Here is a 16895-nt window from a genome sequence, read left to right on the forward strand (position 1 = left end):
AGGCCCACATTACCCAGGTGTATCGGCGCTGCATGGCCCATGGGACAAGAACAAGGAGAGAATGTTCTGAAGTTCTATCCTGTACTTACAGTGAAGACTTTTGTAAACTCCTTTTACAGGGTATTAGAAGGAGAAGATTAGCACACGGGAAGCTCAAACCCAAAGATCACATCACTATCTGCCAGAGTCAGTCGATTCATCAAGGGCTGATTATCATCGGCCTTTTACATAAGAACACAAGAAATAGGAGCAGGAGTAGGCCGTTTGGCCCCTGGAGCCTGCTCCGCCATTTAATACAATCATGGCTGATCTGATTATAGACTCAGGTCCACTTTCCTGCCCGCTCCCCATAACCCCTTAATCCCTTATCGGTTAAGAAATTGTCCACCTCTGCCTTAAATTTATTCAATGTCCCAGCTTCCACAGCTCTCTGAGGCAATGAATTTCACAGATTTACAACCCTCTGAGAAAAGCAATTTCTCCTCCTCTCAGTTTTAAATGAGCGGCCCCTTATTTTAAGATTATGGCCCCTAGTTCTAGTCTCCCCTATCAGTGGAAACATCCTCTCTGCATCCACCTTGTCAAGACCCCTCATAATCTTATACTTTTCCATAAGATCACCTCTCATTCTTCTGAATTCCAATGAGTAAAGGTCCATTGCACTCAACCTTTCCTCGTAAGTCAACCCCCTCATCTCCGGAATCAACCGAGTGAACCTTCTCTGAACTGTCTTCAAAGCAAGTATATCCTTTCGTAAATATGGAAACCAAGGCAGTATTCCAGGTGTGGCCTCACCAATACCCTGCACAACTGTAGCAAGACTTCCCTGCTTTTATACTCCATCCCCTTTGCAATAAAGGCCAAGATACCATTGGCCTTCCTGATCACTTGCTCTACCTCCATACTAACCTTTTGTGTTTCATGCACAAATACCCCCAGGTCCCGCTGTACTGCAGCACTTTGCAATTTTTCTCCATTTAAATAATAACTTGCTCTTTGATTTTTTTTGCCAAAGTGCATGACCTCACACTTTCCAACATTATACTCCATCTACCAAATTTTTGCCCACTCACTTAGCCTGTCTATGTCGTTTTGCAGGTATTTTGTGTCCTCCTCACACATTGCTTTTTATCCCATCTTTGCATCGTCAGCAAACTTGGCTACGTTACACTCGGTCCTTTCTTCCAAGTTGTTAATATAGATTGTAAATAGTTGGGGTCCCAGCGGCACCCCACTAGTTACTGATTGCCAACCCGAGAATGAACCATTTATCCCGACTTTCTGTTTTCTGTTAGCCAATCCTCTATCAATGCTAATATATTATCCCCAACCCCGTGAACTTTTATCTTGCGCAGTAACCTTTTATGTGGCACCTTGTCAAATGCCTTCTGGAAGTCCAAATACACCACATCCCATGGTTCCCCTTTATCCACCATGTTCGATACATCCTCAAAGAATTCCAGCCAATTTGTCAAACATGACTTCCCCTTCATAAATCCATGCTAACTCTGTCTGACCGAATTATGCTTTTCCAAATACCCTGCTGCTGCTTCTTTAATAATGGACTCCAACATTTTCCCAACCCCAGATGTTAGGCTAACTGGTCTAGTTTCCTGCTTTTTGTCTGCCTCCTTTTTTAAATAGGGGTGTTACATTTGCCGTTTTCCAATCTGCTGGGACCTCCCAGAATCCAGGGAATTTTGGTAAATTATAACCAATGCATCCACAATCCCTGCCATTACTTCTCTTAAGACCCTAGGATGCAAGCCATCAGTTCCAGAGGATTTATCTGCCTTTAGTCCCATTACCTTACTTCTTAGTGATTGTGATAAGTTCCTCCCCCCCCCCCTCCGTAGCCCCTTGACTATCCACTGTTGGAATATTGTTCGTATCTTCTACCATAAAGACTGATACAAAATATTTGTTCAGAGTTCCTGCCATCTCCATGTTCCCCATCACTAGTTCCCGTTCTCATCCTCTGAGGGACCAACATTTATTTTAGCCACTCTTTTCCTTTTTATATACCTATAGAAACTCTTGCTATCTGTTTTTATATTTTGTGCTAGTTTACTTTCATAGTCTATCTTCCTTTTCTTAATGATTTTTTTAGTCATTCTTTGCTGGCTTTTAAAAGCTTCCCAATCTTCTGTCCTCCCACTTGTTTTGGCCACTTTGTATGCCCTTGTTTTTAATTGGATACCGTTGTTTACTTCTTTAGTTAGCCACGGATGGCTATCTTTACTTTTACACCCTCAGTGGAACTGGAATTGGATTGCAGTGGGACTTTCAGGAGAATATTAAAGTTGGGCACCACAGAAATAATTACAATCTGAGTGTCAACACCAGGGCAACTTATTCCCGGGGCATTCATTCATCGTGGGCCACCCTGACCTGCGAGAGGTCACCACCGCAGGTCGGGAGGATAAAAGAGCAGCATGGGTCCTGGGACATCGTGTGCCACCCTGACCTGTGAGAGGACACCACCGCAGGTCGGGAGGATAAAAGAGCAGCGTGGGTCCTGGGACATCGTGGGTCACCCCGACCTGCGAGAGGACATATTCTCATCCGTTCCATGTACTGCTTTCATCTGCATAGTGCTACATGTAACGTGATTCGTGATCGGTATTGAAATGTATCCTGGAATGTAATGTAAACCTGTTATTATCTGCTCCGTGTAATACCCTTATTTGCACAGTACTACATGTAACGTGATTTATGGATTGTACTAAACTGTATCTTGAAATGAAATGCACGCTAGTGCATCATATGGAACTGCTGTCAGCATCCAAATGAATTGTATGGAATTGCTGAACACAAGGTACTGAACTATATTCCAATGTATTGTGAACATTTTATATAAATAAAGTATATTTTTGAAGAAAAAAAGCCACCGCAGGTCGGGAGGATAAAAGAGCATACCACTGCAGTTTCCAGAGTGAGCTGCTACAAGTGTGCGACAGCTTCGAGGTGGGTGACTGGATGACATAATCAAAACCCAGGTCACAGTTAGGAGCGTGGGCAGGAACATCGGCGGGGTCCAGGTACAGCGGAGGAGCGGGAATGTCGGGGGGGATGAGCGGTGAGAGATCATGGCGGAGGAACGGTGAGAGATCGTGGCGGAGGTGCGGTGAATGAGGGTACAGGGCCCAGAAGAGCCGAGAGCCCAGGGACAGCACGGACCTGCCCACACTGCGATATGTGTGCGCACTAGGTCCTTGCAGCAGAGCAGGTCTCTTGCCGTCCTGGTTAACCCTTGCCACTGGATAAAGGCTGAGCTCTGTCAATCCCGTGTGGTGGCTGGTGTGAGACGGTCACCACACATTAAAACAATCCAGGCACAGGCATCTTCCACCCTTCAATTGGAGTTCAGGACTGGAATATCGGCTCCTTCATTGAAACATCTGCGATCCCATGTGGAAGCAAGTCATCCTGGTTCCTGGGACTGCCGATGATGATGATGAAGACCATTCTCGGGGAGGTTGCGGGTATTCCCGGGATTCTGCAGATATTGTGGGAGGCAGATTAGTTCGGTGACAATTGCAGATCCGCCCCGGAATAGACAAAACAATCTGTGACCCTCCTGTGAAGCGCCTGGGGACCTTTTACTGCGTTAAAGTCGCTATATAAACACAAGTTGTTGTTGTTGTCCCGCTAATCCCTCTTTTTTCATAGGCAGTCCCTCGGAATCGAGGAAGACTTGCTTCCACTCCTAAAATTAGTTCTTTGGTGGTTGAACAGTCCAATACGAGAGCACAGACCATGTCACAGGTGGGACAGATATTCGTCGGAGGAAGGGGTGGGTGGCACTGATTTATCACACGCTCCTTCCGCTGCCTGCGTCTGACCTCTTCACGCTCGCGGCGTTGAGATTCGAAGAGCTCAACAACCTCCCGGATGCACTTCCTCCACTTAGGGCGGTCTTTGGCCAGGGACTCCCAGGTGTCAGTGGGGATGTTGCACTTTACCAGGGAGGCTTTGAGGGTGTCCTTGTAACGTTTCCTCTGCCCACCTTTGGCTCATTTGCCGTGACGGAGCTCCGCGTAGAGCGCTTGCTTTGGGAGTCCCGTGTCAGGCATGCGGACAATGTGGCCTGCCCAGCGGAGCTGGTCGAGTGTGGTCAGTGCTTCAATGCTGGGGATGTTGGCCTGGTCGAGGACACTAACGTTGGTGCGTCTGTCCTCCCAGGGGATTTGCAGGATCTTGCGGAGACATCGTTGGTGGTATTTCTCCAGCGACTTGAGCTGTCTGCTGTACATGGTCCATGTCTCTGAGCCATACAGGAGGGCGGCTATTACTACAGCCCTGTAGACCATGGGCTCGGTGGTAGGTTTGAGGGCCTGGTCTTCAAACACTCTTTTACTCAGGCGGCCGAAGGCTGCACTGACGCACTGGAGGCGGTGTTGGATCTGGTGGTCAATGCCTGCCCTTGTTGATAAGAGACTCCCGAGGTTTGGGGAATGGTCCCCGGTGTCCAGGGCCGCGCCGTGGACCTTGCTGACTGGGGGGCAGTGCTGTGCGGCGGGGACAGGCTGCTGGAGGACCTTTGTCTTACGGATGTTTAGTGTAAGGCCCGAGCTCTCGGCCGCCTCAGTAAATACGTCACAATGTCCTGGAGTGGAACACAGGGGCAAAGGTCACCGCCCGTTAAACATTCAAATATTTCAACCCAACCGCCAAGCTCCGAGCGCGAGCCTCGCTCAACCCAAATCATGGCCGCAAACCCCGCCTCCCGGCGGCGCTGATTGGCCAGGGGCGGCCCGGTAAGGAGCTCCCGGGGGAAGCGGATTGGCCGGACAGCCTGTCACTCAGAGTGAGGGAGGCGGGTTTTCGGGGGCGGGGCTCTCCGGGGGGAAGCGGATTGACCGGAGCGCCTGTCACTCAGAGTGAGGGAGGCGGGCCCGGACCTCAGGCCGTGTGTTTGGGCCGGGCGCCAGTGACGCGGCGCTAGGCCCTTGTGTCGGTGAGTTGGAGCCGGTGGGAGCGGCCGCCTGGTTTTATACCCGGGGGGCGGCAGTGAGGTTTGGGGTGGGAAGTGAGGATAGGTGTCAGGAGGCGGAATGGGGGTGAGGAGGAGGGAGGATGCGGGGGGTGTGTGAGGAGGGGGACAGTGTGGTTGAGGGGGGAGGATGGAGGTGGGAGAATGTGGGTTAAGATGTGGGGAGGAGATGGGACAGGAATGTGGAGGTGAAGGAGGGTCACATTGCCCAGTTTAACACTTTGCCGATTGTACAAACTATAAATTTACTTTTAATTTTTTTAATTTTAGCAGCGCCGTGGCTCTCTTGTCAGCTCCTAGAATCATCGACGCACACAGCACAGGAGGAGGCCATTCGGCCCATCGTGCCTGTGAAAGAGCTGTCCCATTAGTCTCACTCCCTGCTCTTACCCCAGAGCCCTGCAAATGTCTCCTATTTAACAATTTATCCAATTCTCTTTTGAAAGTTACTATTGAATCTGCTTCCACCGCCCTTTCAGGCAGGGCACTCCAGATCACATAACTCGCTGTGTAAAAATGTAGCCCCTCATTTACCCCCTGGATTTTTTTTTGTCATTTGCCAATTATCTTCGGATCTCGGAGTTTCAATCCCAGGAGAAAATGAAGACAATCCTACATTCTCCGAGACAGAAGAAAACCTCTTTTGACGATTTTGAGTTTGAGCAGCAAGAGAACATCTCGGAAATGACGGTGAATTCTCAGTGGGCCGATATGGGCTGTGCCTGTACAGTTAGCGTGTTATGTATCCCATACTGGCTAACAACTCTATCCCTGTGCATTTTCAGCAGCGTGGCTTGGCGTTTATTAAGTATTGTGATCAATGTGCTGGTGAGCTGCGATAGTTTTGTTTCCTTCTTCAACAAACTCTCTCTGTCTTCACAGGAACAGTCGAGTCAATCGCAGAACCTCATCGACTCTGAATTTTCTACATTTCGCAATATTTTGGATGAAAAGGAACAGAATTTGGTCAAAGAACTGAATGAGGAAAAGGATGATATTTTGTTCAGAATGGAGAGAAATCTGAGACAATTCACGATAAGCTTTCCTTGCTGTAGATAAAGAACCTGAACTTGGGGATAGAAATACAATTTTGAAGTTTGCAGATGAGTCAAAACTTGGCAACGTAGTGAATAGTGAGCAGGATAGAATCAGACTTCGGGAAGACAAAGTCAGACTGGAGAAATGGGCAGACACATGGCAGGTACAGTTTAATGCGGATGAATGTGTAGTGATGCACTTTGGGAAGAACAACATGGAGAGGCAGTATAATCTAAATGGTGCTATTTTGAGGGTTGTGCAAAAACAGAATGAACTGGGGTAAATGTTCACAAATCTTTGAAGATGGTAGGGCAAGTTGATAAGACAGTCAAGAAAGCCTGTGGGATACTTGGCTTTGTAAACGGGGGCATTGAATTCAATACGAGGGAGTCATGCTGAACCTTTACAAATCACTGGTTAGGCTGCAGCTGGAGTATTGTGTAGAATTCTGGGAACCAGACTTGAGGAAGGATGTCAAAGTCTTGGAGAGAGTAAGGAGGAGGTTTATTGGGATGAGAGTAGGAATGAGGGACTTCAGTAAAGTGGAGAGATAGCAGAAGCTGGGATTGTTCTCATTAGAGCAGCAAAGGTCAAGGGGACACCTAATGGAGGTAATCAAAATTCTGAGGGTGTTTGATTGAGCAAACGGGAGAAACTGTTTCTTCTGGTAACCGGATCGGTAGCCCGAGGTCACAGATCTAAAATAATTGGCAAGAGAACTAGAGGGGAAATGTGGAGATATGTTTTCAGATTTGGAACCTGAAAGGGCGGTAGAAGCAGATTCCATCGGGACGTTCAAAGGGCAATTGGACATGTAGCTGGAGAGAACTAATTTTCAGGGTTATGGGGAAAGGATTGGGTGTGGGAATAAATTGGACAGCTCTTTCACAGGATCAACAGCTTTAATCTCCTCGGTGTCTTTGACATCCAGGCCCACATCACGTCCCTGCTGTCTACTCTGCTGTGCCTGAATACTCTTACAAAAATTATTCATTCACAGAGTTGTGGAAATCTGGAACTCTCTCCCTCAAAAGACTGAATGCCAGAATCAAACAATTCACCATTTTCCAGACTGAGATGGGTAGATTGTTGTTGGTTAAGGGCATCAAGGGATATGGAGCAGAAGTGGGTAAATGCAGTTGAGGTACATATCAGCCATGATCTAACTGGTGGAACAGGCTCCTCCTGTCCCTGTGCACCATCCTCTGCAGTCAGCCATGTTTATAATATTCCCACAACACTGGAGTTCCCGAGTGCTGCAGTAACCTCGTGTTTTGGAATTGCTTATTCTGAATGCATTCAGCATTCACGTCTATACAGCTTACTGTAGATGTTCCATCTTTTGGCCCCTAGTTTACCCTTGTTAATGTTGCCTGGTTCTTGTATATCACCCACTTGCTGTCTAGATTCCACTCTGTAATCAATGTCATGTGGATCACCTTTCCTCCTGGCCTTCTCCCTCCTCCAATGTAAATGCTTCTTGCAGCTACTTCAACGTTCCTGACCAGTTCCATTGTTTTTATTTGGTCATCTCTCTCCCATTTTTTGTCACACGAACAATGCCATTTACGCTTCAACGTCCCAGTATTATTTTCACAGCAGATTTACATAATTTGCGATTTTCTTTGCAAACATCTTTGTCACCAAAAACAGGAAGTATAACACAGGGAATTGCCTTGATTTTCTCGGCCATCCTTGCATGGGAGGGTTCAGAGCCCTTACAGGATTTCATACATTGTCATTTAGTCCCCCCTGCTCCTCCAGTACCTTTTGTCATTTATCTTCAATGTGCACAGACCTATCTCTGGGTAACCAACTCATCATCATTACCACACTCATCACCACCCACCTCCCTACAGTCAGAATCTCCCTGCACCTTAACAGACTGCGGGAAGATATCCGTGAATGGTCACGTGGGCAGAACAGTGGCAAATAGAATTCAATCCGCAGAAGTGCGAGGTCATGCATTTGGGGAGGGCTAACAAGGCAAGGGAATACACATTAAATGGTGGGACACTGAGCAGTGGACAGGAGCTGACACTGAGACACACACAGGCTCTACAGAGGGGAGTGAATTGTTCCTTTACCTGCTGTGTACTGTACATGCACAGGAGCTGGCACTGAGAGGCACATGGGCCGTACAGTACCAGGTGGGAGTGAATTGTTCCTTTACCCACTGTACTGTACATGTACAGGATCTGGCACTGAGAGGCACGGGCTCTACAGTACCAGGCGGGAGTGAATCGTTCCCCTTTATCCGCTGTGTACAGGAGCTGGCACTGAGACACACGCGGGCTCTACAGTACCAGAGGGGAGTGAATCGTTCTCCTTTACCCACTGTTTACTGTACATGTACAGGAGCTGGCACTGAGAGGCACACGAGCCATACAGTACCAGGCGGGAGTGAATCGTTCCCCTTTACCCGCTGTGTACAGGAGCTGAAACTGAGACACAAACGGGCTTCACAGAAGCAGCCGAGAGTGAATCGTTCCCCTTTACCCGCTGTGTACTGTACATGTACAGGAGATGACACTGAGACACACATGGACTTTACAGTAGCAGACGGGATTTATGAGGATGTTGCCTGGACTGGAGAATTTTAGCTTTGAGGAAAGACTGGATAGGCTGAGATTGTTTATTCTTTGGCAAAGAGGAGGCTGAGGAGAGAGCTGAGTGAATAGGAAGGACCTATTTCCCTTAGCAGTGGGGTCAACAAGCAGGGGCCATAGATTTAAAGTAATTGGTAGGAGGTTTAGCGGGTATTTGAGGGGAAATGTTTTCACCCAGAGGGTGGTTGGGGTATGGAACTCACTTACCGAAAGGTTGGTAGAGGCAGAAAACCTCACCACTACTAAAACGTACTTGAATGTGCACTTGAAGTGCCATAACCTACAGGGCTAGGACCGAGAGCTGGAAAGTGGGATTAGGCCGGATAACTCTTCGTCGGCCGGCACGGACACAATGGGCCGAAATGGCCTCCTGCCCTGCTGTAAATTTCTATGATTCTATGAACTGCATCTTTGTCCTAACTATGTTCTCTGGCTTCTGAACTACTTGTTCCTCCATTACTTGGTCTTCTGCATTCGGAGTTAGTGCTTGATCTAATTAAATGGTGGAACAGTCTCGAGGGGCAGAATGGCCTACTCCTGTTCCTATGTTCCTATATCTACATATTGTTGCAAGAACAGAAGAACATAAGAATTAGGAACAGGAGTAGGCCATCTAGCCCCTCGAGCTTGCTCCGCCATTTAACAAGATCATGGCTGATCTGGCCGTGGACTCAGCTCCACTTACCCACCCGCTCCCCGTAACCCTTAATTCCTTTATTGGTTAAAAATGTATCTATCTGTGATTTGAATACATTAAATGAGCTTGCCTCAACTGCTTCCTTGGGCAGAGAATTCCACAGATTCACAACCCTCTGGGAGAAGAAATTCCTTCTCAACTTGGTTTTAAATTGGCTCCCCCATATTTTGAGGCTGTTCCCCCCCCTAGTTCTAGTCTCCCCGATCAGAGGAAACAACCTCTCTGCCTCTATCTTGTCTATCCCTTTATTATTTTAAATGTTTCTATAAGATCACCACTCATCCTTCTGAACTCCAACGAGAAAAGACGCAGTCTAGTCAATCTATCATCATAAGGTAACTCCCTCATCTCCGGAGTCAGCCTAGTGAATCGTCTCTGTACCCCCTCCAAAGCTAGTATATCCTTCCTTAAGAAAGGTGACTTTCTCAGTGTCTTTACAAGCATTCTTCCTGCCGTCAGTATATCCTCTATTATCTTATGTGCTCGGTTTCCCCCAGCAGTTATTTCTGTTTCTTGCTGCCCCTGTACCTGTTTGCAAAAATCCCTGTCCCAGCTCCCCAGTGACTTGCCCTCAATATTGAGTACCAGCCCATGCACTTCACTAAACTGACTCAATTTGTCCAATACTATCCACTGGTCTTTGCTTATTAGCTTTCCAACCGTTTCCTTCTATTAGTTCCCATCTGCTCCTCTCAAAGGCCCTAACATAGAAACATAAACAATCGGTGCAGGATTAGGCCATTCGGCCCTTCGAACCTGCACCGCCATTCAATGAGTTCATGGCTGAACATGCAACTTCAGTAACCCATTCCTGCTTTCTCGCCATACCCCTTGATCCCCCGAGTAGTAAGGACGACATCTAACTCCTTTTTGAATATATTTAGTGAATTGGCCTCAACAACTTTCTGTGGTAGAGAATTCCACAGGTTCACCACTTTCTGGGTGAAAAAGTTTCTCCTCATTTCGGTCCTAAATGGCTTACCCCTTATCCTTAGACTGTGACCCCTGGTTCTGGACTTCCCCAACATTGGGAACATTCTTCCTGCATCTAACCTGTCTAAACCCGTCAGAATTTTAAACATTTCTATGAGATCCCCTCTCATTCTTCTGAACTCCAGTGAATACAAGCCCAGTTGATCCAGTCTTTCTTGATATGTCACTCCCGCCATCCCGGGAATCAGTCTGGTGAACCTTCGCTGCACTCCTTCAACACGAAGAATGTCCTTCCTCAAGTTAGGAGACCAAAACTGTACTCCAGGTGTGGCCTCACCAAGGCCCTGTACAACTGTAGTAATAACTCCCTGTCCCTGTACTCAAATCCTCTCGCTATGAAGGCCAACATGCCATTTGCTTTCTTAACCACCTGCTGTTCCTGCATGCCAACCTTCAATGACTGATGTACCATGACACCCAGGTCTCGTTGCACCTCCCCTTTTCCTAATCTGTCACCATTCAGATAATAGTCTGTCTCTCTGTTTTTACTACCAAAGTGGACAACCTCACATTTATCCACATTATACTTCATCTGCCATGCATTTTCCGACTCACCTAACCTATCCAAGTCACTCTGCAGCCTCATAGCATCCTCCTCGCAGCTCACACTGCCACCCAAATTAGTGTCATCCGCAAATTTGGAGATACTACATTTAATCCCCTCGTCTAAATCATTAATGTACAATGTAAACAGCTGGGGCCCCAGCACAGAACCTTGCGTTACCTCACTAGTCACTGCCTGCCATTCTGAAAAGTACCCATTTACTCCTAATCTTTGCTTCCTGTCTGCCAACCAGTTCTCAATCCACGTCAGCACACTACCCGCAATCCCATGTGCTTTAACTTTGCACATTAATCTCATGTGGGACCTTGTCAAAAGCCTTCTGAAAGTCCAAAAACAACACATCAACTGGTTCTCCCTTGTCCACTCTACTGGAAACATCCTCAAAAAATTCCAGAAGATTTGTCAAGCATGATTTCCCTTTCACAAATCCATGCTGACTTCGACCTATCATGTCACCTCTTTCCAAATGCGCTGCTATGACATCCTTAATAATTGATTCCATCATTTTACCCACTAACGACCGATCTATAATTTCCTGTTTTCACTCTCCCTCCTTTTTTAAAAAGTGGGGTTACATTGGCTACCCTCCACTCCATAGGAACTGATCCAGAGTCTATGGAATGTTGGAAAATGACTATCAATGCATCCGCTATTTCCAAGGCCACCTCCTTAAGTACTCTGGGATGCAGACCATCAGGCCCTGGGGATTTATCGGCCTTCAATCCCATCAATTTCCCCAACACAATTTCCCGACTAATAAGGATTTCCCTTAGTTCCTCCTTCTTACTAGACCCTCTGACCCCTTTTACATCCGGAAGGTTGTTTGTGTCCTCCTTAGTAAATATCGAACCAAAGTACTTGTTCAATTGGTCTGCCATTTCTTTGTTCCCAGTTATGACTTCCCCTGATTCTGACTGCAGGGGACCTACGTTTGTCTTTACTAACCTTTTTCTCTTTACATATCAATAGAAGCTTTTGCAGTCCATTTTAATGTTCCCTGCAAGCTTCCTCTCGTACTCTATTTTCCCTGCCCTAATCACACGGTTTTTCCTCCTCTGCTGAGTTCTAAATTTCTCCCAGTCCCCTGGTTCGCTGCTATTTCTGGCCAATTTGTATGCCACTTCCTTGGCTTTAGTACCATCCCTGATTTCCCTTGATAGCCACGGTTCAGCCACCTTCCCTTTTTTATTTTTCTGCCAGACAGGGATGTACAATTGTTGTAGTTCATCCATGCGGTCTCTAAATGTCTGCCATTGCCCATCCACTGTCAACCCCTTAAGTATCATTCGCCAATCTATCCTAGCCAATTCACGCCTCATATATTCAAAGTTACCCTTCTTTAAGTTCTGGACCATGGTCTCTGAATTCACTGTTTCCTTCTCCATCCTAATGTAGAATTCCACCATATTATGGTCACTCTTCCCCAAGGGCCTCGCACAACGAGATTGTTAATTGATCCTCTCTCATTACACAACACCCAGTCTAAGATGGCCTCCCCCTTAGTTGGTTCCGTTATGCACTCCAGGAAATCCTCCTCCACCGCATTGTTTCCAGTTTGGTTAGCCCAATCTATGCATATTAAAGTCACCCATGATAACTGCTGCACCTTTATTGCATGCACCCCTAATTTCCTGTTTGATGCCCTCCCCAACATCACTACTACTGTTTGGACGTCTGTACACAACTCCCACTAGCGTTTTCTGCCCCTTGGTATTCCGTAGCTCCACCCATACCGATTCCACATCATCCAAGCTAATGTCCTTTCTTACAATTGCATTAATTATCTCTTTAACCAGCAATGCCACCCTGCCTCCTTTTCCTTTCTGTCCATCTTTCCTAAATGTTGAATACCCTTGGATGTTGAGTTCCTAGCCTTGGTCACCCTGGAGCCATGTCTCCGTTATCCGTTATCTGCTTTCTACACAGTTTATTCGTCCCCCTTATTCCGAATACTCCTCGCATTGAGACACAGAGCTTTCAGGTTTGCCTTTTTATTACACTTTGACCCTTTAGAATTTTGCTGTAAAGTGGCCCTTTTTGTTTTTTGCCTTGGGTTTCTCTGCCCTCCACTTTTACTCATCTCCTTTCTGTCTTTTGCTTCTGTCTCCATTTTGTTTCCCTCTATCTCCCTGCATTGGTTCCCATCCGCCTGCCATATTAGTTTAACTCATCTCCAACAGCACTAGCAAAGACTCCCCCTAGGACATTGGTTCCGGTCCTGCCCAGGTGCAGACCGTCCGTTTTGTACTGGTCCCACCTCCCCCAGAACCGGTTCCAATGCCCCAGGAATTTGAATCCCTCCATGCTGCACCACTGCTCAAGCCACGTATTCATCTGAGCTATTCTGCTATTCCTACTCTGACTAGCACGTGGCACTGGTAGCAATCCCGAGATTACTACTTTTGAGGTCCTACTTTTTTAATTTAGCTCCTAGCTCCTTAAATTAGTCTCGTAGGACCTCATCCCGTTTTTTACCAATATCGTTGGTACCAATGTGCACCACAACAACTGGCTGTTCACCCTCCCTTTTCAGAATGTCCTGCACCCGCTACGAGACATCCTTGACCCTTACACCAGGGATGCAACATACCATCCTGGAGTCTCGGTTGCGGCCGCAGAAATGCCTATCTGTTCCCCTTACAATTGAATCCCCTATCACTATCGCTCTTCCACTCTTTTTCCTGCCCTCCTGTGCAGCAGAGCCAGCCACGGTGCCTTGAACTTGGCTGCTGCTGCCTTCCCCTGGTAAGTCATCCCCCCATAACAGTACTCAAAGCGGTGTATCTGTTTTGCAGGGGATGACCGCAGGGGACCCCTGCACTACCTTCCTAGCACTGCTCTTCCTGTTGGTCTTCCATTCCCTATCTTGCTGTGGACCCTTCACCTGTGGTAAGACCAACTCGCTACACGTGATACTCACGTCATTCTCAGCATCGTGGATGCTCCAGAGTGAATCCACCCTCAGCTCCAATTCCGCAACGCGGTCCGTCAGGAGCTGGAGGCGGATACACTTCCCGCACACGTAGTTGTCAGGGACACCGGAAGTGTCTCTGAGTTCCCACATGGTACAGGAGGAGCATATAACTTCAGGTTTTGGGCAGCTGAGATCAGTGAGTTGCTCCACACTTTACTATTGACTCTCTAGCTCTCTCATGCTGCAAAGTCGAGCCTTGTTTAGTCTGTTTTGAGCACTGCCAGCGGTCTGCTGTGCGTTAACATTTGTGTTTCTGTCTATTTCAGGAGAGTCCGCCGGAGGAGCAGAGGTACGACACGCTCCAAAAATAACTGAACAACATTATAAAGTAGGATATTGAAGAGCGGTTTTATTTTCTGCTGTTCAATATTTCATAGTACGCTTCACTAATAATATAAATATCAGCCAAACATAGCGAGAGGCAGCCTGTCTCTGGGAGCATTGAAGGGACCCACCCAGTATAGAGTGTGGAGACATGTAATGGACATTCTCAACCCTGGTACGGAGGGCCTTTCCTGGTTTCTCACTTAACCCGTAAAACCCTCAATAAGTGGGCACATCTTAAGAATACCAGGCACGAGTAAAAGAATGTAAATATTATCCATACCCCTTCAAATAAGAAAATAGATGAAATGGCAGCATTTGATGTCTGATTCATGATTTATAATGCAACAATCTAAGAATCACAACTATTTTAGAAGCAATCGGCCATTAGAATTCATTCATTAGTAAACAAATACACTGATCTAAATCATTAACCTGTTACACTGGGTTCTCTCATGGTTTAAAATTGGAGAATTAATGCACCAGTATATTCACAACTGATTTGGTCAAATCACTATCAATCACCTCCTGACTCCCCAAAGCCTTTCCCCCATCTCAAAGGCATAAGTCAGGAGTGTGATGGAATACTCTCCACTTTCCTGGATGAGTGCAGCTCCAACAAAGTTCAAGAAGCTCGACACCATCCAGGACAAAGCATCCTGCTTGATTGGCACCCCATCCACCACCTTCAACATTCACTCCCTCCACCACCGGCGTACCGTGGCTGCAGTGTGTACCATCTACACGTTGCACTGCAGCAACTCCCAAACCGCGACCTCTACCACCCAGAGGGACAAGGGCAGCAGTTGCAGGGGAACACCCTCACCTACAAGTTCCCCTTCACGTTACACACCATCCTCACTTGGGAAATATATCAGCTGTTCCTTCATCGCTGGATCAAAATCCTGGAACTCCCTCCCTAGCATCCCTGTGGGAGCACCTTCACCACACGGACTGCAGTGGTTCAAGAAGGTCGCTCACCACCCCCTTCTCGAGGGCAATTAGGGATGGGCAATAAATGCTGGCCTTGCACCACCATATCCCAGCAACGAATGAAACAAATACAGAAGAGACTTTCAACATGAAATGTTCACACTTTCATGGACAAAGATGAAGGAACGGCCTTGAAGGGAGTGGAACACGGGGAAGGTTGAAAATATTTGTGAACAAAATGAAGTAAATCAGAAATATAATGGTTGCGATGTCAGGAATGTGTTTGTTTTTAGGAAAGAGATCTGTTTTATAAAAAATATTTCTGAGCGGCCTCCAGCGAGTGTTTGAAGAGCAGCTGGTTCGGCCGCTCAACGTGCCCTCACTCCGCCCATTTGTACCTCAGAATTGCAGTCAGGGTCCTCTATACATCACGGGACCCCGGTTTGATGAGGTTTCCCCCCCTGAAACAGGCAGGTGTTCCCGCTACCCATCTCAGGACCCCACCCACGGTGACGATGGCTGAAGCACCAGCGTAAACTTTAGTGCCATTTCCAGGCGACTATCGCTCCGGTTACACCAGGCGGGGGCTCTTAAAATCAGTCCTGTTAGTTCAGGATAGGAGCAGGAGGAGGCCATTCAGCCCCTGGAGCCTGTCCCACCATTCAATGCGATCACGACTGATCTGTGACCTGTCTCCATAAACCTGCCTTTGGCCCATATCCCACAATCCCTTTGGTTAAGGAAAATCCATCAACCTCCGGTTTAAAATTAACAATTGAAGCTGCATCAATTGTGGTTTGCAGAAGAAAATTCCAAACTTCTCCCACCCTTTGTGTGTCGAAGTATTTTCTAACTTCACTCCTGAAAGGCCTGGCTATAATTTTTAGACGATGCCCCTAGTCCTAGACAACCCGCGCAGCAGAAAGGCTTACTCTCGGTTCTTAATATCTTGAAAACTTCGATCAAATCACGTCTTAAACTTTTAAATTCCAGGGATGGGTAAGGTGCAAATTTAAAATAAAAACGTTTAGTACATGACTCTGGGATGTAGTTAAGCCCCAATTCACTTTATAAAAAAAAAAAAATCAATGTCGCTTCTGTTGTGTAGTTTAATAACAGGCTTGCCAGAAGAGGTGTTGCACTAATTCATCTCAAACACCGCCATGTAGTGTCACCTTCTGCCTGTGGAGCAACATTACAGGCAGCAAGATCACCGGATTCTTGTGTTACACAGCTCATTCCACCCAGTAATTCACCATCGATTTGTTTCTTCTCTCTTCCCCGCCTCCCCCACCACCCTCCGCGCACGTGCTTTCTCTCCCTCGCTCCCCAGCTCCTTCCCCGCACCACCTGTGACTGGGACCAACGGCCAGCAGGTGGCAGGTTGAAATTTTGGGATGGGCCTGTTGGTGACCTTTAACCCCACAGATTGTCAGTGGTGCGGAGTTTTTCCCGCCATCATTCAGCCCCGGGGAGAAGTAGGGAAAGGTTCTCTCAGTGAAAGTGTGGAGATGGGACATGATGGGACAAGTTGTCTGCATTGTAAAATGACACCTGTCCACCCTCATAGTCCAGGTACACCCTGATCATCAGGGGCTTCACACTCTGGGTGAGGTGGGTTAGTGAGGGGGAGGTGCTGGCAAAATAGCCTCTTCCGGGATCCAGCCCCACAATCCAGTATCCGGTCTCTGTGCTCGGGGTGAATAGCCCTTTTCTCCCGGCAGACTCTCGGACCACTCCCAGACCCCACCTTGTTCCACACCTTC

The 16895-nt window shown here is 47.3% G+C and overlaps 1 long non-coding RNA gene across 1 annotated transcript; it reads left to right on the forward strand.

Annotated features, from left to right (window-relative positions):
- The first annotated feature begins 4888 nt into the window (after positions 1–4888).
- Positions 4889–15393, forward strand: LOC139249374 (uncharacterized). The gene is made up of 3 exons (XR_011591156.1): positions 4889–4960; positions 5879–6197; positions 14139–15393. It is a non-coding gene; the product is annotated as an uncharacterized lncRNA (long non-coding RNA).
- Positions 15394–16895: the final 1502 nt, after the last annotated feature.

The sequence above is a fragment of the Pristiophorus japonicus genome, unplaced genomic scaffold (genome assembly GCF_044704955.1).
Source record: "Pristiophorus japonicus isolate sPriJap1 unplaced genomic scaffold, sPriJap1.hap1 HAP1_SCAFFOLD_308, whole genome shotgun sequence".
Lineage (NCBI taxonomy): Eukaryota > Metazoa > Chordata > Chondrichthyes > Pristiophoridae > Pristiophorus > Pristiophorus japonicus.